The 23,663-nt window shown below is 41.4% G+C and overlaps 1 pseudogene; it reads left to right on the top strand.

Annotated features, from left to right (window-relative positions):
* Window positions 1-22,086: 22,086 nt before the first annotated feature.
* On the top strand, window positions 22,087-23,359 carry LOC140732674 (Y-box-binding protein 1-like; annotated as a pseudogene).
* Window positions 23,360-23,663: the final 304 nt, after the last annotated feature.

Below are 23,663 nucleotides of genomic sequence, written 5' to 3'. Positions count from 1 at the left end.
TGGAGGGGTGAAGACCAAGTCCATGGGAATATTTAAAGCGAAAGTTGATATATTCCTGATTGGTCAGAGAATCAGGGGATATAGTGATAGGGTAGGTATATGGGGTTGAATGGGATCTGGGATTAGCCATGATGAAATAGAGGAGTGGCGTTGATGGGCTGAATGACCTAATTCTGATCCTATGTTTTCTGGTCTTATGTTCCTTCTGTTCTATCCCCCCATTCCTCACACATTCTCCAACTCTCCTGTTTCACTCTCTTTCACAACTCTGATGAAAAGTCCTGGACCTGAAATGTAAACAATCTCAGTTTCCAAAGATGCTGCCTTTCCTAAAGACTGGCTCTAGCATTTTCTGTTTTTTATTTCCTCTTTCTATGGGACTGTTTTCACTATTGCAACACATGGTAGCACCAAGCTAAGGATTAATTTACAAAATATTTTTTGAATATGCCATACTTCACCACATTTTCTGACAGGATCTCTAAAACATGCTGTTTCAGGATCCATATTGTTACTTCATTAAGTAAAACCACTTTAGAAAGGAGCGAGTGTTACAAAGCCCACAAGGATAGAGCTGCTATTAACATGGTGATGGTAACGAGGCATTTCAAATGCAATAGAATCATGTCCCTCACTCATGAAAACTTTTTGCAGTATTTCTTGGAATTAAGAGGAATATAAAGCAATCAGAAGTATTGGGCATTAAGAAAGACGGATCAAAATTTAATATGGTGACTTTATGTTTTAATCTCTGGGACCTTTTAGGTGATCTGCTATTAGTAATAATCTTTCTAAATGAGACTCTGGTGGGCTTGTTGTTCCGGTGGAGTTGGGTACAATAATATTATTTGATTTCATTGTATTTGATATAGTCATGCTATGATTGCATCACAGTCATTGACAAGCAATGGAAGCACAGAAAAATTGGATGAAGTATTCTATGTTGTTACTTTTGCCCATGAAACTGCTGCTGGATCAGCACAGGGAAAGGCGTTGCCCAGAAATTCACTGAAGACTCTAGAAAGGAGGTGGCTCTAGAAATCGTGGACGCATTGGTAATCATTTTCCAATGTTCTATAGATTCAGGATCAGTTCCTGCAGATTAGAAGGTGGCTAATGTTGTCCCACTTTTCAAGAAAGGAGGGAGAGAGAAAACAGGGAATTATAGACCAGTTAGCCTGACGTCAGTAGTGGGAAAGATGCTGGAGTCAATTAAAAAAGAGGAAATTATGACACATTTGGATAGCAGTAGAAGGATCAGTTTGAGTCAGCATGGAATTATGAAGGGAAAATCATGCTTGACTAATCTTCTGGAGTTTTTTGAGGATGTAACTATGAAAATGGACAAGGGAGAGCCAGTGGATGTGGTGTACCGGGACTTTCAGAAAGCTTTTGATAAAGTCCCACATAGGAGATTAGTGGGCAAAATTAGGGCACATGGTATTGGGGGCAGAGTACTGACATGGACTGAAAATTGGCTGGCTGACAGGAAACAAAGAGTAGCGATTAACGTGTTTCTTTCAGAATGGCAGGCTGTGACCAGTGGGGTACCGCAAGGTTCGGTGCTGGGACCGCAGCTGTTTACAATATACATTAATGTCTTAGATGAAGGGATTAAAAGTAACATTAGCAAATTTGCTGATGACACAAAGCTGGATGGCAGTGTGAAATGTCAGGAGGATGTTATGAGAATGCAGGGTGACTTGGACAGGTTGGGTGAGTGGGCAAATGTATGGCAGATGCAGTTTAATGTGGATAAATGTGAGGTTATCCACTTTGGTGGCAAGAACAGGAAGGCAGATTGCTATCTAAATGGAGCCAAGTTAGGAAAAGGGGAAGTACAACGAGATCCAGGTGTTCTTGTACGTCAGTCAATGAAAGCAAGCATGCAGGTATAGCAGGCAGTGAAGAAAGCTAATGGCATGCTGGCCTTTATAACAAGAGGAATTGAGTATAGGAGTAAAGAGGTCCTTCTGCAGTTGTACAGGACCCTGGTGAGACTCCACCTGGAGTATTGTGTGCAGTTTTGGTCTCCAAATTTGAGGAAGGACATTCTTGCTATTGAGAGAGTGCAGCATAGGTTCACAAGGTTAATTCCCGGAATGGCAGGACTATCATATGTTGAAAGATTGAAGCGACTGGGCTCGTATACACTGGAATTTAGAAGGATGAGAGGGGATCTGATTGAAACATATAAGATTATTAAGGGACTGGACACGCTGGAGACAGGAAGCATGTTCCCACTGATGGGTGTGTCCAGAACTAGAGGCCACAGTTTAAGAATAAGGGGTAAGCCATTTAGAACTGAGATGCGGAAAAACTTTTTCACCCAGAAAGTGGTGGGTATGTGGAATGCTCTGCCCCAGAAGGCAGTGGAAGCCATGTCTCTGGATGCTTTCAAGAGAGAGTTAGGTAGAGCTCTTATAGATAGCGGGGTCAAGGGATATGGGGAGAGGGCAGGAACGGGGTACTGATTGTGTATGATCAGCCATGATCACATTGAATGGCGGTGCTCGCTAGAAGAGCCGAATGGCCTACTCCTGTACCTATTTTCTATTGTCTATTGACTGTAGTGCTAAATGTGCCACATTGCTGTATCCACACATATATGGTGCATCCAGCCTTAAGGGACAGAATGTAATGATTTGTGCGTGACTAACTGTGGATGAATTTCTAGCCAGACATGTCTGAATAGAGACACTTTTATAAGATAATTTTGCATTTGTTGGGATCTTCCAAGTGGTGAATGACACTACTTTTGATCCTCATTGAGTGATCCATAAAATCCATTTTGAAGCAGTGTCTACCATATAACTGAACTAACAACTGGGGCCAAGCCACTTTTGTCTGCAAAAAGAAGAAATATCTCCACTTCTTCATGCAGAGAGTGATAAATCCCTAGAATTCTCTCCTCTGGAGGGCTGCAATGGCTCAACCATTAGAAAGTTTTCATAGTTTAATATGTTTTTGGACACCAAAGTAACCAAGTGATATAGGACTAGGGCTGGAAGATGCTGCTGGGGTAGGAGATCAGCTGTGAGATTGTTGAGCAACATTGCAAGCTGAAGAGCATACTGCTGCTCTTATTTCCTGTGTTCTAATGTTCTTCCACCTGTCAGAAAGGAAAGCAATTGCAGCATGCTAATTCCTTGGGACAATGCCATAGTTTTGTGAACAATAGCAGGTTTAGTTACTTGAAGCAGATCTTCCACCCTGGGGAGAAGCTGATAATAAAGAATGGAGTGAGGATTCTCTTTTTTTTAACTGTTAATCCCTATAAGCACAGAACCTGATGCAGTCAGATATCAGGAATTTGCGCACAACTTCCAGAAAGTAAATTTGTATTGATTTTTTTGCAAAATATGACTCAAAAATGACAGTCGGGTTGAAAGTCAACATTTCTATAGGCATTCAACAGAAGAATGATAAAGCATTAGAGATAAAATGCAAACATTGATTGGGGAAGGCTGCCTGCAGGTCAAGGGAATGTCTGACAAATGGGAGATTCCCAAGATTGAGATAGAGTTTTATAAAAAGTATTCACCCTATTGGATGTTTTCATGCTTTATTGTTTTGAAGGTAGAAACACAATGGATTTAATTTGATTTTTTAACACCAATCAACAGAAAAATATTCTTTTGTATCAAAGTGAAACAGATCTCTACAAAGTGATCTAAATTAATTACAAATATAAAACACAGAATAATTGATTGTGTCAGGATTCACCCCCTTTAATATGATACACCAATTCATCACTGGTGCAGCCAGTTGGTTTCAGAAGTCACATTATTAGTTAAATGGAGATCACCTCTGTGCAGTCAAGGTGTTTCAATTGATTGCAGTAAAAATAAACCTGGACCTTGTGGTGAACTACATATACCTGTCTGGACACGCCCCACGCCCCCCCCCCCCCCGCTGACTGCTCCTGTGGCTCCTCCCACAGACCCTGGTATAAAGGCGATTGGAGCCTGAGCCCTGGCTTCAGTCTCCTGGATGTAGTGTGGTGGTCAATTGCTGCTTATTCTTTCTTCCAGCCAATAAAAGCCGATATCTCGCCTCACGTCTCTGAGAGTTATTGATGATGCATCAATTGGAAGGTCCAACTGCTGCTGAGTCAGTATTCTGGCAAAAACTACACCATGAGGACAAAAGAACAATTGCAGCATCTCCATGAAAGGTTATTGAAAGCACAAGTCAGGAGATGGAGGCAAGAAAAATTCCAAGTCAGTGAATATCCCTTGGAGTACAATTAAGTCAATCATCAAAAAATAAAAAGAATATAGCACAGTTATAACTCTGCTTAGAGCAGGATGTCCTCGAAAACTGAGTGACTGTGCGAGAAGGGGACTAGTGAGGGAGGCCACCTCTGGAGGAGTTACAAGCTTCGGTGGCTGTGATGGGAGAGACTGAGCATACAACAACGGTTGTCTGGGTGTTTTACTAGTCACAGCTTTATGGAAGAGTGACAAAGAGAAAGCCACTGTTGAAAAAAAAACTCAAGAAATTATGACTAGATTTTGCCAGAAGGCATGTGGAGTCTCTGAAGTCAGCTGGAAGAAGGTTCTATATTCTGGTGAAACCAAAAGTGGGCTTTTTCGCCATCAGACTAACTGCACATTATCAAAAACATGTGGGAAGCATGGTAATGGCTGCATTTTGCTGTAGGGATGCTTCACTGCAGCAGGCCCAGAAGGTTTGGAAAGATAGAGGGTAAAATGAATGTGGCAAAATACAGGTAGGTCCTGGAGGAAACTCTGATGTAGTCTGCAAGAGAACTGCAGCTTGGGAGAAGATTTTTTTCCAACAAGACAATAACCCCAAGCTTAAAGCCAAAGCTACACAACTTCCCTATCGGGAAGCGGCCTGGTTGAGGGAAGTACCTGGTATGAAAACTGCCAGTCTTTGGCTCAAGAGTCTTCAGCGAGGAGGCTGAGGGAGGAGACTACGCCAGTCACAATTGGAGAGGGTGAAGACATGACCGCTAAGCTGATTCTGTGTGCTACGTGCATGATGTGGGAGGTCAGGGACACTGATGGTGCCCCCGGCTGCTACAGCTGTGGAAAGTGTGTCCAGATTCAGCTTCTGAAGGAGCATGTTGCAGCACTGAAGAAAGAACTGGATGACCTCAGGTTTATCTGCGAAAACGAGAGTTTTCTGGACAGGACCTACAGTGAGGTCATACACCGAGGATACTGGAAGAGAGAAAGGGGGCGATGATGAGGAAGGAAAGGATGCTTGAAGTACAGGAGACCCCAGGGGATGTACCTCTCGTAAACAGGTTCACCTTCTCGGAAGCTGTCAGGACAGAAGATACTGCCAGTCTGAGAGGCGGACAGGTCTGCGGGCCGAAAATTGCTGCAGAAGCAGAGCCAAAGAGTCAGACATCAGGAAGAGCCATGGTAGTAGGGGACTCCATAGTAAGAGGTACGGAAAGGGGTTTCTGCAGCAACAGGCGAGATTTAAGGATGGTGTGTTGCCTCCCTGGTGCTAGGATCCAGGACATCACAGACCGATTGCAGGGAATCCTCAAGGGTGACGGTGAACAGCCGAAAGTCGTAGTGCATGTCGGCACAAATGACATCGGGAAGAAGAGGAAGGATATTCTGCAGCGGGACTTCAGAGAACTTGGAAGAAGGCTGAAAAGCAGGACTTCCAGGGTGGTTATCTCTGGTTTGCTTCCAGTTCTTCATGCTGGAGAGGGCAGGAACAGGGAGATAACGGATCTGAATGTGTGGCTGAGGAACTGGTGCAGGAAGCAAGGATTTACATTCTTGGACCACTGGGATCTGTTTTGGGGTAGGGATGAATTGTACAAAAGGGACGGGTTGCACCTTAATAGGCAGGGGACCAGCATTCTGGCAGACAGGTTTGCCACTGTAACACGGATGTGTTTAAACTAAGTAGTGGGGAGGAGGGGATGAACTGGAAATATAAGGATGGAGTTAAAGGGAAAGTGAAAATAAGAAAAGTTAAAAAGGACAACAGAATCGCTGGAGCAGAAAGCTCAAGAAGAGATCATGCAGTATGGCCAAGTGAAATAGGAATTGATATGAAAGGAGAGGGGAGTAATGAATTAAAAGTATTATATATGAATGCACGAAGTATAAGGAATAAAGTAGATGAGCTTAAGGCTCAGTTGGAAATTGGCAAGTACGATGTTGTGGGAATAACAGCGGCATGGCTTCAAGCGGACAGGGCATGGGAAATGAATATTCAAGGATATACATCTTATCGAAAGGACAGACTGACTGGAAGAGGGGGTGGGGTTGCTCTGTTGGTGAGGAATGATATTCAGTCCTTTGCGAGGGGGGACATAGAATCAGGGGATGTAGAGTCAGTATGGATAGAACTGAGAAATTCTAAGGGTAGAAAGACCCTAATGGGAGTTATCTACAGGCCCCCAAACAGCAGTCTGGATGTAGAGTGTAAGTTGAATGAAGTTAAATTGGCATGTCGCAAAGGTAATGATACAGTTGTCATGGGGGATTTCAACATGCAGGTAGACTGGGAGAATCAGAATGGTACTGGACCCCAAGAAAGGGAGTGTATGGAGTACCTCTGAGATGGATTCTTAGAACAGCTTGTACTGGAGCCTACCAGGGAGAAGGCAATTCTAGATTTAGTGTTGTGCAATGAACCGGATTTGATCAGGGACCTCGAGGTAAAGAAACCATTAGGAGGTAGTGACCATAATATGATATGTTTTAACCTACAATTTGAGAAGGAGAAGGGAAAATCAGATGTGTCAGTATTACTGTTGAACAAAGGGAACTATGGAGCTATGAGGGAGGAGCTGGCCAAAGTTCAATGGAACAATACCCTAGCAGGGAAGACAGTGGAACAACAATGGCAGGTATTTCTGGGAATAATGCAGAAGGTGCAGGATCGGTTCATTCCAAAGAGGAAGAAAGATCCTAAGGAGAGTAAGGGGTGGCCGTGGCTGACGAGGGAAGTAAAGGGCAGTATAAAAATAAAAGAGAAGAAGTATAACATAGCAAAGATGAGCGGGAAGCCAGAGGACTGGGAAGCTTTTAAAGAGCAACAGAAGATAACAAAAAAGGCAATACGCCAAGAAAAAATGAGGTACGAAGATAAACTAGCCAAGAATATAAAGGAGGATAGTAAAAACTTCTTTAGGTATGTCAATAGCAAAAAAAAATAGTTAAGACCAAAATAGGGCCATTGGAGACAGAAATGGTTGAATTTATTATGGGGAACAAGGAAATGGCAGACGAGTTAAACAGGTACTTTGAATCTGTCTTCACTAGGGATGACACAAACAATCTCCCAGATGTAATAGTAGCCAAAGGAACTAAGGTAAAGGATGAACTGAAGGAAATTTATATTAGGCAAGAAATGGTGTCGGATAGACTGTTGAGTCTGAAGGCTGATAAGTCCCCTAGACCTGATGGTCTGCATCCCAGGGTACTTAAAGAGGTGGCTCTAGAAATCGTGGACGCATTGGTAATCATTTTCCAATGTTCTATAGATTCAGGAATAGTTCCTGCTGATTGGAGGGTGGCTATTGTTGTCCCACTTTTCAAGAAAGGAGGGAGAGAGAAAACAGGGAATTATAGACCGGTTAGCCTGATGTCAGTGGTGGGAAAGATGCTGGAGTTAATTATAAAAGAGGAAATTATGACACATTTGGATAGCAGTAGAAGGATCAGTCCGAGTCAGCATGGATTTACGAAGGGAAAATCATGCTTGACTAATCTTCTGGAGTTTTTTGAGGATGTAACTATGAAAATGGACAAGGGAGAGCCAGTGGATGTGGTGTACCGGGACTTTCAGAAAGCTTTTGATAAAGTCCCACATAGGAGATTAGTGGGCAAAATTAGGGCACATGGTATTGGGGGCAGAGTACTGACATGGACTGAAAATTGGCTGGCTGACAGGAAACAAAGAGTAGCGATTAACGTGTTTCTTTCAGAATGGCAGGCTGTGACCAGTGGGGTACCGCAAGGTTCGGTGCTGGGACCGCAGCTGTTTACAATATACATTAATGATTTAGATGACGGGATTAAAAGTAACATTAGCAAATTTGCTGATGACACAAAGCTGGGTGGCAGTGTGAAATGTCAGGAGGATGTTATGAGAATGCAGGGTGACTTGGACAGGTTGGGTGAGTGGGCAAATGTATGGCAGATGCAGTTTAATGTGGATAAATGTGAGGTTATCCACTTTGGTGGCAAGAACAGGAAGGCAGATTGCTATCTAAATGGAGTCAAGTTAGGAAAAGGGGAAGTACAACGAGATCTAGGTGTTCTTGTACATCAGTCAATGAAAGCAAGCGTGCAGGTACAGCAGGCAGTGAAGAATGCTGGCCTTTATAACAAGAGGAATTGAGTATAGGAGTAAAGAGGTCCTTCTGCAGCTGTACAGGGCCCTGGTGAGACTCCACCTGGAGTATTGTGTGCAGTTTTGGTCTCCAAATTTGAGGAAGGACATTCTTGCTATTGAGAGAGTGCAGCGTAGGTTCACAAGGTTAATTCCCGGAATGGCGGGACTGTCATATGTTGAAAGATTGGAGTGACTGGGCTCGTATACATTGGAATTTAGAAGGATGAGAGGGGATCTGATTGAGACATATAAGATTATTAAGGGATTGGACACGCTGGAGGCAGGAAGCATGTTCCCGCTGATGGGTGAGTCCAGAACTAAAGGCCACAGTTTAAGAATAAGGGGTAGGCCATTTAGAACTGAGATGCGGAAAAACTTTTTCACCCAGAGAGTGGTGGGTATGTGGAATGCTCTACCCCAGAAGGCAGTGGAAGCCATGTCTCTGGATGCTTTCAAGAGAGAGTTAGGTAGAGCTCTTATAGATAGCGGGGCCAAGGGATATGGGGAGAGGGCCGGAACGGGGTACTGATTGTGTGTAATCAGCCACGATCACATTGAATGGCGGTGCTGGCTAAAAGGGCCGAATGGCCTACTCTTGCACCTACTGTCTATTGTCTATTGTTCACTCATGAACCCATGCAGTCTGACTGAGCCTGAGCAGTTTTGTAGAAGAATGGGGAAAATCTGCAGTGTGCAGATGTGCAAAGCTGATAGAGACCTTTCCACAAAGACTCAAGCTGAATTACTGCCAAAGGTACAGTCAGCAAATACTGACTTGAAGGGGGTGAGTAATTTTGCAATAAATTATTTTGCATTTAACAATTGTAATAAATTTAGACCAATTTGTAGAATTTTTTCCACTTTGACACGGAAGAGTCTTTTCTGTTGACTAGTGTCACAAAAGCCAAATTAAATCCATTGTGATTCCAAGTGTAAACCAATAGAACATGAAAACTTCCAAGGGGGTGAATACTTTTTATAGGTAGTGTACCTGTTATAGTGAAGAACAAGACTGACAGAATTGGGTGTTATGTTCCTTCTTATTAAAGACAAACTGCATTGGAAAAAACTAACACCTATTTATTTACAGAGTGGCTCTAGCTCCACATGATCACCAGGACCAGCTCAGTTCATGGTTTCTGTTCGACTTTGGTACATGCAACCAGCTCGCTTTGGGAAACACTGAGCATCATAGGAAGTCATTCCTGCCTGTGCCCATCAAACTTTACAACTCCTCCCTCGGAGTGTCAGACACCCTGACCCAATAGGCTGGTCCTGGACTAATTTCCACTTAGCATAATTTACTTCTTATTATTTAATTATTTATGGTTTTATATTGCTATATTTCTACACTATTCTTGATTGGTGCGACTGTAACGAAACCCAGTTTCCCTCGGGATCAATAAAGTATGTCTGTCTGTCTTCTCTGCCCCTCTGTTTTCACAGCATGAACTGTTGTTTCTGCCCTTTGCAGCTCCTTAGCCTGAGATTGCATGGTCTGCCCTTCAGGCTCGACTGGCTGCTAAATATACATTGAACCACTGTTTGAATCATTTCCAGTTATCAGTTAGATTGTGGGTTAACTATAATGGTGTGGGAGGACTTAGCTTATCCATGAGAGTTTTCTGGCTCTCAACTGAATCTCCCTCAGTGAACTCTGTGAACAATGGCAGCTTCAGGACACAGCATGCTCTCTGGCCAATAGGCTCCTCTGTCGGAATCTAGCGTCTCTTTCTTCATTGCTCACAGTACATAACTCTCCATGCTTAATCCTCATGCTGACTTCTGACACCACGTTATGCCTGTTTTTAATAATGGGGTTGGATAAATCTAACATATTTATTTACAGAATGGTACAAGCTGCACACGATCGCAGGCGAGCAGCTCGTGGCTTCAGCTTGATCTCAGCGTGTGCATCCAGCTCGCCAAAGTCATTTCAGGTTTCAAATGATCTACCCTCATTGTACACCGTGAACTGAAGCTCTTTATTACGTACCTACATAATACTACATTAGGGAATCTTAGTTGATGAAGGATATTGAGGCACTGGTTAGAAAAAAGAGAATGCATGTGTCAGGTATAGGCAGCCGTGATGAAGCATCTCCATTAAGAAGTATAAGCAATCCACTTAAGAAGAAAATCAGGAGGGCAGAAAGAGGACTTTGGGAGATTTCTTGAGAACTTCTATGCATATATTAAGAGCAAAAGGGTGACTAGAGAGAGAATATGAGTGTGTCCATCTATGTATGGAGCCTAGGAGTGTAAAAGCTACGTTAAACTATTCTCAGGCTTCCAGCCAGGTACAGGTATCAGTTTTAGCTGACATTTTTGATTACAAACTTTGCAGAGTTTGTCATTGAAACAGTGGTTAAAATTGAAACCTGTACACGGCTGGAAGCCCGAGAAGAGTTTATTTATCATATACGCTGGGAAAGCACAAGATCCTTTTTCACGTTAGACTATTGTTTATTGACTACAGCTCCACCTTCAATGCCATAACTTTAAACAAACTCATTATAAAACTCCAAGACAGTAGAGTCAAGAACTCCCTCAGCAATTTGATCCTCAACTTCTTGATCAGAAGCAGTAAGAATAGGTAGTAACACTTATGGCATAATTATTCTCAACACTGCTGCTCCACAGGGTTGTGCCCTTAGCCCCCGACTCGACTCCCTATACATTCATGACTGTGAGGCCAGACTCTGCTCTAACTCTATCTGCAAGTCAAATAATGATGAGTCGGAGGAAACAGAGAGCTTACTAACCTGGTGTCATGACAACAATCTTCCTCTCACTGTCAGCAAAAGCAGGAATGGGGGCAGTGCACATGCTCCTGTTTACATCAATGGTGTCAGTGTCAAGAAGGCTGAGTGCTTTAAGTTCTTCATCACCAGCAGCCTGTCCTGATCCAACCATGTAAATGCCATGGCCAAGAAAATTCATCAACCCCTCTACTTCCTCAGGAGTCTAAAATAATTTGGCATATTCCCACTGATCCTTGCCAAGTTTTATCAATGCACCATAGAAAACATATTGACTGCATTAAGCATGGACTTGGTACTGCAACTGTTACGTCTATGACTGCAAAAAACTGCAGACAATTGCGGACATGCTCAGCACATCATGGAATCTAGCCTTCCTTCCATGGACTCTGTCTATACTTTCCGCTGTGCCAGTAAAGCAGCTGGCATAATCAAAGACTCCACCGACCTCAGATATTCCTTCTTTTCTCCTCTCCCATCAGGCAAAAGATGTAAAACACTGACGGCATGTGCCACCAGGTTCATGGACAGTTTCTACTCTGCTGTTATCAGGATATTGAAAGATTCTCTCGTGCAATGAAATTGATTTTTGTCCTGACATTTTGCCCGTTATACTCATGCACCTGCATTGCACTTTTTTTCTTGATCTGTAACACCTTATTTTGCAATCTGTTATAGTTTTACCTTGTATGATCTCAATGCAGTTTGTAATGAACAGATCTGTATGAATAGAATGCAAGGCAAGCTTTTCACCATATTTCAGCAAATGTGACAATAGTAAACCAATTCCAATTTCTAATTTGCAGTCCTTTGCTCACCAAGCCTTTCCCTCTCAAAATATTCTTGATTTTCAATTCCGTCACTGAACCTTCTCTGATGTAAGATTCATTTCTGTGCTTCCATTCTCACCACACAACTGATTTTCATCATCCCTTTCTAATGATTATCCATTTACCCAATCTAAAAAAAAACTCATCACTTTCACAGAAATATTCTGCAAGAATATGAATAGAAAGTTCCTAACCAAGACCCAAGCAATGTTTTCAAATAGTTTATTGTTATTATTTACGTTACTAATCTATTAATAATAGAAAATCTCATTTATCTTATGACATCCTTCTTAATTTTTCTGTCATTTTCAATTGTGATTCTTCATTAATTTTAAAACGTACTGTTTACTTATAATTATTTCTTCTAATTCTATCTACATCCCAAGTAAATGTAATGCTTTGAACTTCCTTGCATTAAAGTTAATTTGCCTTTTGTTTGATTTACCTATCAGTGTATGTACTACTGAAAATTTTTAATGACTACATTTTTTAATTTTTTCTTGAAATTTGTAAATGTTGAACTTGAGTCCCTATATCCAGGACCAATGTGCATTGAGATTTTTTTTTGTTCTACGGGAACAGAGTGGACTTAACACTTAATACTTTTGGTCATCTTGGTACAATATTGTAAATGAAATGTTTTAGTTCACTTGGTTGAACCATTTCCACTCATTAAAAATATCTTGCCTGCTCTTCACTAGATGCCAATATGTACCTCAGTGTACTAGCAAAATGGTGATTAACACTGTTCTTTTATCTACCATTACCCAAAGATCTAAATTTGTGCCAGAAAGATGGCCAAGTTGGAAAGTTAATTAAATTCAGTACATTTGAAACTTGAGAAATTATTTCGTCTAGTTTACTAGAAAAGCATAGTAGTTATTTCTTATTTCTATGTCTATTAAACTCTTACTATGTACCATAAGAAGCCAATATAGTTTTGAGCAGTGGCCAATCAGGCAGAAGAAGCTTAAAGACGTAGTTCACTCAGGTTCACCGATTGAGTAGAAAAGGCATCAACGGTAGCAGCTGGAACAGTTTGTGGTTACAGTGACTCAGGTCTCCAATGACCCTTCGGGCCCTTTTTACACACCTGTCTTTGTAAATGTCCTCAATAGTGTCCATATCTACAGATGCACTGAGCTGTCTCACCACTCTCTGCAGAGTTTTGGTCACCTACCTACAAGAAAGATGTAAATAAGATTGCAAGAGTGCAGAGAAAATTTACAAGATGTTGCTAGGACTGAAAGACCTTAGTTATCAGGAAAGGTTAAGACTTTAATCCTTGGAATATAGAAGATTAAGAGAAGATCTTATAGAGGTATATCAAATTATGAGTGGTATAGATGGGTAAACACAAACAGTCTATTTCCACTGAGTTTGGGTGGAACTACAAATAGAGGTAATGGGTTAAGGGTGAAAGGTGAAAAGTTTAAAGAGAACATGAGGGGAAGCTTCTTCACTCAAAGGGTGACAAGAGTGCGGAATGAGCTGTCAGCGAAAGTGGTGCAGATGAAACTGCACTGAGACTACACCATATGTCTATACACAAACAAGAGAGAATGTGCAGATGCTGGAAATCCAAGCAACACAACAAAATGCTGGAGGAACTCAGCAGGCCATGCAGCATCTAGGGAAAAAAAGTACAGTCGACATTTCAGGCTGAGACCCTTCGGCAGGACTGGTGAATAAAAGATGAGAAGTAAATATAAAAAGTGAAGAAATACAAGGTGATAGGTGAAACCAGGAAGGGGAGGGATGAAGTAAAGAATTTGGAAGTTGTTTGGTGAAAGGGATACAGGGCTGGAGAAGGGGGAGTCCTAAAGGAAAGAATAGAAGGCCATGGAAGAAAGAAAAGGGGAAAAGGGGGGAGGACAACCAGAGGGAGGCAATGGGCAGGCAAGGATACAAGGTGAGAGATGGATAAACGGATTGGGAATGGTGAAAAGGGGTGGGATGAGCATTACCGGAAGTCTGAGAAATTGATTTTCATGCCATCAGGTTGGAGGCTACCCAGACAGAATATAAGCTGTTGTTCCTCCAACCTGAGTGCAGCCTCATTGCGACAAGAGGAGGCCGTGGATTGACATATCGGAATGGGAAGTGAAATTAAAGTGGGTGGTCACTGGGAGATCCTGCTTCTTCTGGTGGCAGAGCATGGGTGGTTGGTGAAACTATCTCCCAATCTACATCGGATCTCACTGATATACAAGAGGCAATACCAGGAGCACTGGACGCAATATATAAATCCAACAGACTCACCGATGAACTGTTGCCATTCCTGGAGGGACTGTTTGGGGCCCTCAATTGTAGTGAGGGAGGAGGTGTAGGGGCAGGTGTAGCACTTGTTCTGCTTGCAAGGATAAATGCCAGGAGGGAGATCAGTGGGGAGCAATGAAAGGACAAATGAGTTGTTTAGAGAATGATCCCGATGGATAACAGAAAGTGGGAGGAAAGAAAAGATATGCTTAATGGTAGGATCCTGTTGGAGATGGCAGATGTTCCAGAGAATTATATGCTGGGCACAGAGGTTGATGGGGTGTTTGGTGAGGACAAGAGGAATCCTATCCCTGGTAGGTTGGTGGGGGGATGGGATAAGAGCAGATGTACATGAAATGGAAGAGACGTGGTTGAGTGTTGTGTTGATAGTGGAGGAAGAAAAAGGGGGATTGCTCTCTTTTAGCAAGAAGAGCAATCTTGCTTAAATGGAAGGAGTCTACCCCTCCTACACATCTTCAATGGCTACGTGATATTATGTTGTATTTAAATGTAGAAAAGATCCGCTGCTCAGTCTTAAATTCGAAACAATCTTTTTATGATATTTGGGGACCTTTCCTAAATTACTTTTCCAATTTATAAAGTTTAATAGTGCACAGACTTTTATGTATATTTTTATCTTCTCTTCTTAAGTGAATATGTTTTTTTTTTCTAATTATCCATTGTCATCCATCATCTTTTTTCTTTGGTAGTTGGTAGGGGGTTGACTTTTTTTATATATATAAAAAATTTCTTTTATGATGTATGACCAATCTTTAAATTTTTGATTACAGAGTGGTATACCTTTATCTGTTATGCTATAACATTTTGATCAATTTTATTACAATATATGAATGTACACAAGTTATGTTGAGATGTATCTATGTGTTGCACTCTGTAAATCTTTTTTTTCTTCTGAATAAAAAAATATTGTAAAAAGAGTGTTGTGTTGATAGTGGAGGAAGAAAAAGGGGGATATCTCCTTCGTTCAAGAATGAAAAGATTCATTCCTGAGAGCAGATGTGGTGAAAACGGAGGAATTGAGAAAAGGAGATAGAGCTTTTACAAGTAAGAAAAGATCCAGAGCGTGTCATAGATGTCTTGGGGGGGGGGGGGGGGGGTAAGTAATACAGAGTCAAGATATGCAGATATGAGTTCAGTGGAGAAGAAACAAGCTGAAACAATAGGTCTACCTCGACAAGTGGGTTTGTGGATCTTGGGTAGGAGATAGAAACAGTTGGTGCAGGGTGTGTAAGCTATAATAGACAATAGACAATAGACAATAGGTGCAGAAGTAGACCATTCGGTCCTTTGAGCCTGCACCGCCATTCTGAGATCTTGGCTGATCATCTGATATCAATACCCGGTTCCTGCCTTGTCCCCATATCCCTTGATTCCCTTATCCATAAGATACCTATCTAGCTCCTTCTTGAAAGCATCCAGAGAATTGGTCTCCACTGCCTTCCGAGGCAGTGCATTCCAGACCCCCACAACTCTCTGGGAGAAGAAGTTTTTCCTTAACTCTGTCCTAAATGACCTACCCCTTATTCTCAAACCATGCCCTCTGGTACTGGACTCTCCCAGCATCTGGAACATATTTCCTGCCTCTATCTTGTCCAATCCCTTAATAATCTTATATGTTGTAATCAGATCCCCTCTCAATCTCCTTAATTCCAGCATGTACAAGCCCAGTCTCTCTAACCTCTCTGCGTAAGACAGTCTGGACATCCCAGGAATTAACCTCGTGAATCTACGCTGCACTTCCTCTACAGCCAGGATGTCCTTCCTTAACCCTGGAGACCAAAACTGTACACAATACTCCAGGTGTGGTCTCACCAGGGCCCTGTACAAATGCAAAAGAATTTACTTGCTCTCGTACTCAATTCCCTTTGTAATAAAAGCCAACATTCCATTAGCCTTCTTCACTGCCTGCTGCACTTGCTCATTCACCTTCAGTGACTGATGAACAAGGACTCCTAGATCTCTTTGTATTTCTCCCTTACCTAACTCTACAGTTATGTAAGGTTGGTGGCCACCAATATGTCTGTAGCCACTTCCTGATAAGCAAAGTTCAAAGTAAATTTATTATCATAGTACATGTATGTCACCATATATAACCTTGAGATTAATTTTCTCGTGGACTTACTCAAATAAATCCATAATAGAATAATAACCAGAATAGAATCAGTGAAGGGCCACACAAACTTGGGCATATTCAACCAGTGTGAAAAAGAGAATAAACTGAGCAAATACAAAAAAGAAAGAAATAATAATAATAAATAAGCAATAAAGATCACAAAAATGAGATGAAGAGTCCTTGAAAGTGAGTCCATAGGTTCTGGGAAAAGTTCAGTGATGTGATGAGTGAAGTTATCCCCTCTGGTTCAAGGGCCTGATGGTTGAGGGGTAATAACTCTTCCTGATCCTGGTGATGTGAGTCCTGAGGCTCTTGTACCACCTTGATTGCAGCAGTGAGAAGAGAGCATGTCCTGGGTGGTAGGGCTTCCTGCTGATGGATGCTGCTTTCCTGCGACAATGTTCCATGTAGATCTGCTCAATGGTGGGAAAGGTTTTATCCATGATGGACTGGTAATATACGTTACATTTTGTAGGATTTTCTGTTCAAGGGCATTGGTGCTTCTTGCCAGGCTGTGATGTAGCTAGTTAATATATTCTCAACTACTCATCTATAAATGTCTGTCAATTGTTAGATGTCATGCCAACTCTTCATAAACTCTGAACGATGTAGAACCTCCTTGTAATTGCACTTATGTTCTGGGACCAGGACAGATCCTCTGAAATAATAATACAGAAGAATTTAAAGTTGCTGGCCATCTCCTCCACTGTTCCTCCACTAATTATTGGCTGATTTCCTCCTGCTGAAGTCAATTGTTAAGACATTCCTTTTATGGCACCACTCAGTCAGATGTTCAATCTCCTTCCTATATGCTGATTTGTCACCACCTTTGATTCGGCCTACAGTACGTCAGCAAACTTGAATATGGCATTGGAGTTGTGTTTAGGCACACCATCATAGTCCGCTGTTCTACTTGCTTTACACTAAGTACACAATCTTGTGGTGCACCTGTGCTGATGGGATTTGTGGAGATGTTGTTGCCAATCTGAACTGACTGGGGTCTGCAGGTTTGGAAATCAAGAATCTAATTGCACAAGTAGGTATTGAAACCAAGGTCTTGAAGTATACTGATTTGTTTAGAGGAGATGATGGTATTGATTAATGAGCTGTAGTCAATATAAAACACACTGATGTATGCATCTTTGCTGGAGTGTACAGTCAATGAGATGGAATCTGCTCTGAACTGGTGGGCAAAATGGAGTGGATCTATGTTGCTTCACATGCAAGAGATAATATGCTTCATCACTAACCTCTCAAAATACTCCTAATACATAATGATCTGGATCACTTAGATTCAGACTTTAACACCCAAGGTGTTCACCCCCGTGAAGTTAGTTGTGCCAAATGTAAAGAGTCGATTCCAATTGCCCTGCACCAAAGTGCTCTAAGCTGTGCTTGGGGCTGTGTATCTTCAGGCTCTGTTCTGGAACTGACTCACCTGCTGTTAAAAAAAACATTTGAGTTATCTTTAAATAACTCCGGGGTATTTGAAAACTATCAAAGAAGATTTAAGTAGTTAAACAAAATAAAGATGCTTTAAAATAAAAATACATACAGTAAATTAATTCTAAAAGGCATTAAAATCTAACAATTCATTGACAATATTGAAGTAACAAAATGCTCCATTTACATTTTTCTAAAAGATTGAAGTTGCCGCTCTTATGCTTGTCATCTTGGGCTGAGGGGCAGATGTGCCTTCAGCTGCTCTCCAGCACATCTTGGACCTTCATGTTTTGACAAGGCAGCTGATGAGGTACAAGAAATATGAAGTACAAATGTTTGTATATATAACATGCACTATTCGTTTTGGTTGTTTCATCAAACCAAATTCACCCTTTACAAATGAACGTTGCTTGGTTCTCATTTTCAATAGTGCTATCTATTTTATATCTAAGAGATTTTCTATTAACAGTTACAAGCTAACTGGACTGTAATTAACTAGAGGTTCACAATTACACCATCTACAACTTAATAAGTACCTACAGTAAATCAAAAGAGATTCTGGGATAAAAGGGATTTGTGATGCGAAGAGGAGAAGCAGTTTGTCATCACCTGGCATTTTTTATCCATTTCAGCCATTGCCTCAACAATGGCAACACTAACAACTAGTAATGCTACTGCACCTATCCCCTGCCTTTTAGATCATACGACCATATGATATAGGAGCAGAATTAGGCCATTGGGCTCATTGAATCTACTCTGCCATTTCATCATGGCTGATCCATTTTTCCTCTCAGCCCCAATCTCTTGCCTCCCATCCCCCATATCCATTCATGTCCTAACAAATCAAGAAACTGGATGTTGCCAACTATCTTGCTAAAAAGAAAAGGAGCAGGAGGGAGGGAGAAAGTGCCTCTCTTACAGGTATGATTTATAAGTATCATACAATGTTTTACAGTGAAGTGTCTGTCATCAACGACCAGTTGACCAGAACACAAGTAATAAATCAAACCATGATAAGTTGTGAAAATGAAGTGGAGGACATGAATATTGGTCGTGAGTACATATTGTTGAAAACTGTAGCTTGGGGAATATTGTTCAATTTCTCAAAATGCATTAATGTTGATCAAAATTGAGAACAGTGAGACTGCTTTTACTTTAAGAATTTGTATCATATGGTTGTCCAATGCCATATTTGTGGGTATAAATCTGTTCATAGACTCATTTCAGGACTGACTGCCAAAATTAAGCTTGTATTTATTTGAAGCTCTTTTCCACAGCCATTGAATGAGTGTTAATGATCAACACCATTTTAGAATAATCTACAATACACTGCAACCTCTGCTGGCTGAATGCATTCCTGAATTTGCCATCATCTTCTCCAACCCCAAAACACCTCTCCTCTAAGAGGAGCAAGCTTTTAAGTTTTGAAAAACTCTACTGATATCGGCCCCTGATGTAGCATGCAGCCACTTAGAGGAAAGCAGCAATAATATTCACTTGTTAGTGGCAAAAAACTTGATCTGATGACAGTATTGGAAGTTTGAGCAGAAGTTAATTGCACAATGCAATTCCACTCACCATTTTTGGGAACTATTTGATATAGGCTATTTTATTTATCACTTTTAACATGCTGTGTAGATATATCCATCTGAATTTTTCTGGAACCAAGATGGCTAAATATAGTTAAAGGACTGATCATCTCAATTCCAATTTCAATGATGAGGCTATATCTGAGTCCTGTTCAAATGTTTTCTTCCTAATATTTGAGGAAACATAAAGCAAACAGGTGTCTTCCCCTTTCCTTTCCAGTCCTGAAGAAGGGCCTCAGCTTGAAACATTGACTGTTTATTCATTTTCATAGATGCTGCCGGACCTGGTTAGTTCTTCCAGTATTTTGTGTGAGTTGCTTTGGGTTTCCAGAGTCTGCATGCTTTTTCATATATAATTTCTTGTGTTTAATTTTAGATGGCAGTAATAACATTTTAATATTACTGACATTGAATTACTGCCGAATTGGCATTCAGAAAATGAGATTCCCATGTTTCCATACATTTCCTATGTATGTATTTTTTCTAGTATTCATCTAACCCATTTTATGACTGAATCAGAACCAGTTGAATAAATTCTACAAATCTTTATTATCCACATGTGTTTCAAAATATTAACAGCTGAAACAATTTGAACAGGGAAGCATTGTAATGAGATAGCTGTAGCCTAACATAATGGTGGTTGAATGGTCTGCAATAGGCCCAAAGATTGAGTATATTCTGCTGGCACAATGAAATAGGGTATGACTCATACAGAAAGGAAGTTTATTGTTTCAGGCAGCTTGACAGAGTAATATCGTATCAGGAAGGGAGCCTCGATAAAACAATTCAGAGATTGCTGGTAAAACAATCCAGCGATTGGAGGCTATTCATGTGCACTTTTATGAGATGTTGACAGAAAACTTGTGGAAAACATGTAAATGTTTTCCCTCAGTTTAAAATAATTGACCACACATTTTTCTTGCCCCATAATTATATAATTATCAATTCCATTTGAATGAACTTCATGTTTTTAAGGCTATCTGTACCATATAGCCTACTGTATAATATGGGACTAACTTAAGTCGTAGTAACACCTTATTGAGCACACGCTATTGGGCGTGTATTGATCTGTGTGTATGTGTTCAGTTTGGGTTCCATAAGTAAAAAGCCCCGTTAACTTAGCTCCAGTCTCTAGCGTTTTTATTAATGATATTGTTGTGTAAACGGCCACATACACAACAAATTGGCAACGAGGTTAATGAACCTACATCGTATCGGAATGCCGTGTTTTAATTGATAACGGCACTCGGAGGAAGAATGCAAGGAATGAGCCAAGCAGTGGGAAAAAGGAGGGAGAGTGAGGCCGCGAATCTGAAAGGAATGGGAGTTCGGCCAGAGTTGGGAACGTCGGAGCCACAGCGCATCCAGGCGAGGTCACAGCTGGCGCTGATCCCAAGGGCTGAGAGTCTGCCTGCCTCAGAAGGGAGATTAAAAAAAGGACTGACACATGCATCTGGCCAGAGTACACTCGCGACGCTAGGAAAAGAAAGGTCACGTGAGTCAAAAAGAAAACAAAGGACGGGGCTAAATTTACATAACAAGGATAAATTAACACAACAAGGATGGTGTTAATTGGAACCATTACAGTATTTGATAGTGGCATTGAAGACTGGGCAATTTATATCGAAACAATAGAGTTATATTGTGATGCTAACAGTGTTAATGAAGAAAAGAAAGTCAGCATCTTAGAGTAATGGACGCAAAAACATATGGCCTGCTATGGAGCTTGTTAACCCCTGAAAAGCCAGCTGACAAAACGTTCAAGCAAGTAGTAGACACTCTCCAACAGCATTTAAACTCCAAACTGCTGGTCATTGCTGAAAGATTTAAATTTCACAATTGGAATCAGAGCAAAAATGAAAGCATTTCTGAATATTGTGTTGAATTGTGCAAATTATCAGAACATTGTCAATTTGGAGCAAGTCTATCAGACGCTTTGAGGGATAGGTTAGTGTGTGGCATGTACTGTGAAATCACACAGAAGAAGCTCTTGTGTGGAAAAGACCTTGCATTCGAGAAAGCGCTAAACATTTCAATATCATTAGAAACAGCCGCACGAGGTGTTTCAGAAATTCAACAAAAATCCCTGGAATATGCTACTGAGCAGAAATGAAGGAAAGAAATGTTACCGTTGTGGGAACATGTCACATGACCCTGAGGACCGTTGGTTTAATGACAAGGAATGTAGGAACTGTGGCAAACAGGGCCACACTGGCAGAGTATGCAAGGCTAGTAAACAGCAGAAAAAGGGCAAAATACAGTGAAACAAGAAAGCCCAGGAAGGAAAATACAACAATGTACACAAAATGAAAGAAAGCAAACTGATGACAATGACCCATGTCTTCAACCTCACAGCCTGAAAGAGACAGATGATTGAAGAATAAGGATCACTCCACAAGTGGCAGGTGTCAAACTGAAAATGGAGTTGGATACAGGCTCAGCTTTAACAGTGATCTCTGTACATGACTACAAATGACTGTTTTCTTACATACCTCTGAAATGAACTGTTACTGCTAAAGACTTACATAGGGCAGAAAGTGTGTCCCAAAAGTAAAATTAAAGTGACAGTGACCTACGGGGATAAAACACAGCAGCTGAACCTCTATGTACTGGAACATGGAGGACCACCGTTGCTGGGACGTGAATGGCTCAGGAAAATCCAGTTGGATTGGCATACCATCAAGGTACTAGATGTGTCAACAAAGGAGGGCAGCTCGGTAGGGAAGATGTCTGCAGCTCTCCTCTCACCCATCGTCCACTATTACAACAATGAGAAGGGGCTAGACAGCATCAACAGGGAGACAGACATTGCCAATAAGCAGGATGATGAAGACTACCTGAAAGTAAAAGAGCAGATGTACCAGGAAAAATTGACATCTCTCAAAAGAGAGCTACAGCAATTACAGGAGGACACTTTGCAGGAGTATCAGAAAAGGATGAAGAAACTAGATCAACAATACAAGCAAGGAATATGAAATGTAGAGCTTTTACTGCAACTGGAGACAGAAAAAGTGAAAAGGAATTATAATAGAGAGAAGAAAGAAGTGGAGAGAGTGCAGGAGCCCCCAGCTCAGACCAGCCCAAGCCGTAGCCACCTCACGCAGCCTGTCAACACCATGAGCGAGGCCGAGACGGAGCAGCAATCTGAACAGCAGCAACAGCCAGACAAACCTGATGCACCATCAATAACTCTCGGACATGGGAGGTGAACGATAGGCTTTTATTAGCAGCAAAAGGGAGTATGGCATCTCGGAGACTGAGGGAGGAGCAGTGCCTCCAATCGCCTTTATACAGGGGTCTGTGGAAGGAGCCACAGGAGCAGTCAGCAGAGGGGCATGTCCAGACAGGTATACATAGTTTACCATAAAACCCAAATCCCCCGGGGAGAAGAAGGTAATTGCAACAAAGGTTCTTGGAACAGTAAGGTGGTTCAACATAAAATGGATATGGATTCATCAACAGGAATGATACAAAGGAAGATCTGTTTGTACATCAGACTGCTATAAAAAAAAGAATAACCCACGGAAATACCTCCGTAGTGTTGGGGACGGTGAAACTGTGGAGTTTGACGTAGCGGAAGTAGAAAAGGGTGCAGAAGCAGCAAACGTAACTGGTCCTGGAGGAGTTCCAGTCCAAGGAAGCCAATATGACACGGACAGAAATCATTATTGTCACTGCAACCCTCGCCTGCGAGGTAACTACCAACAGAACATTGAAGGTGGAGAGAAAGGAGATGGAGCAGAGTCAGCAATGGATGGAGAAAACCAAGATGATCAAAATCAGCAACATCTCCTTCCTTACAGAAGACAGCGTTACCCACCTTACTTTGTTCATCGTCGCTACGATCGCCGCCCACAATATAGCAACCAGCTTCAGGGAGAAATTACTGAGGGTGGTGAAATAAATGAAAACCAGGTTGCTGGGGAAGAAGGTAAACTTAACAGAGAACAAAATCAATTCCATTCAAACAGAACAGCTTTCGCACAAAGTAAATCTTGAACCAATTTTTTTCCCTCCATTGAGAATCATACACTTAATCCTTTGCGGGAAAGTTTCTTTTGCAAGTACATATTTTGAATCCTCAGCCAATGTGTCTTGTTTTTCACAAAGAGGTTGGACAACAGCATCAAAACAGGCGAATTCTGGCAACAAACTGTAAGGTTTCTATTGTTGTATTTTCACGCTGTGCTGAATGTGCATCTGAAGGAATTCTTCCTTTTCAGCCAGAGTGATAGCAGTGCAGGTAATCTTTCATATCAGCAAAACTATAATTTAACAGCAGCTTAAGAACAATGGAACGAAC

Source organism: Hemitrygon akajei, chromosome 9 (assembly GCF_048418815.1).
Source record: "Hemitrygon akajei chromosome 9, sHemAka1.3, whole genome shotgun sequence".
NCBI classification, from domain to species: Eukaryota; Metazoa; Chordata; class Chondrichthyes; order Myliobatiformes; family Dasyatidae; genus Hemitrygon; species Hemitrygon akajei.
The sequence above is the reverse complement of the archived record's forward strand: the minus strand, read 5'-3'. Positions and strand labels throughout refer to the sequence as shown.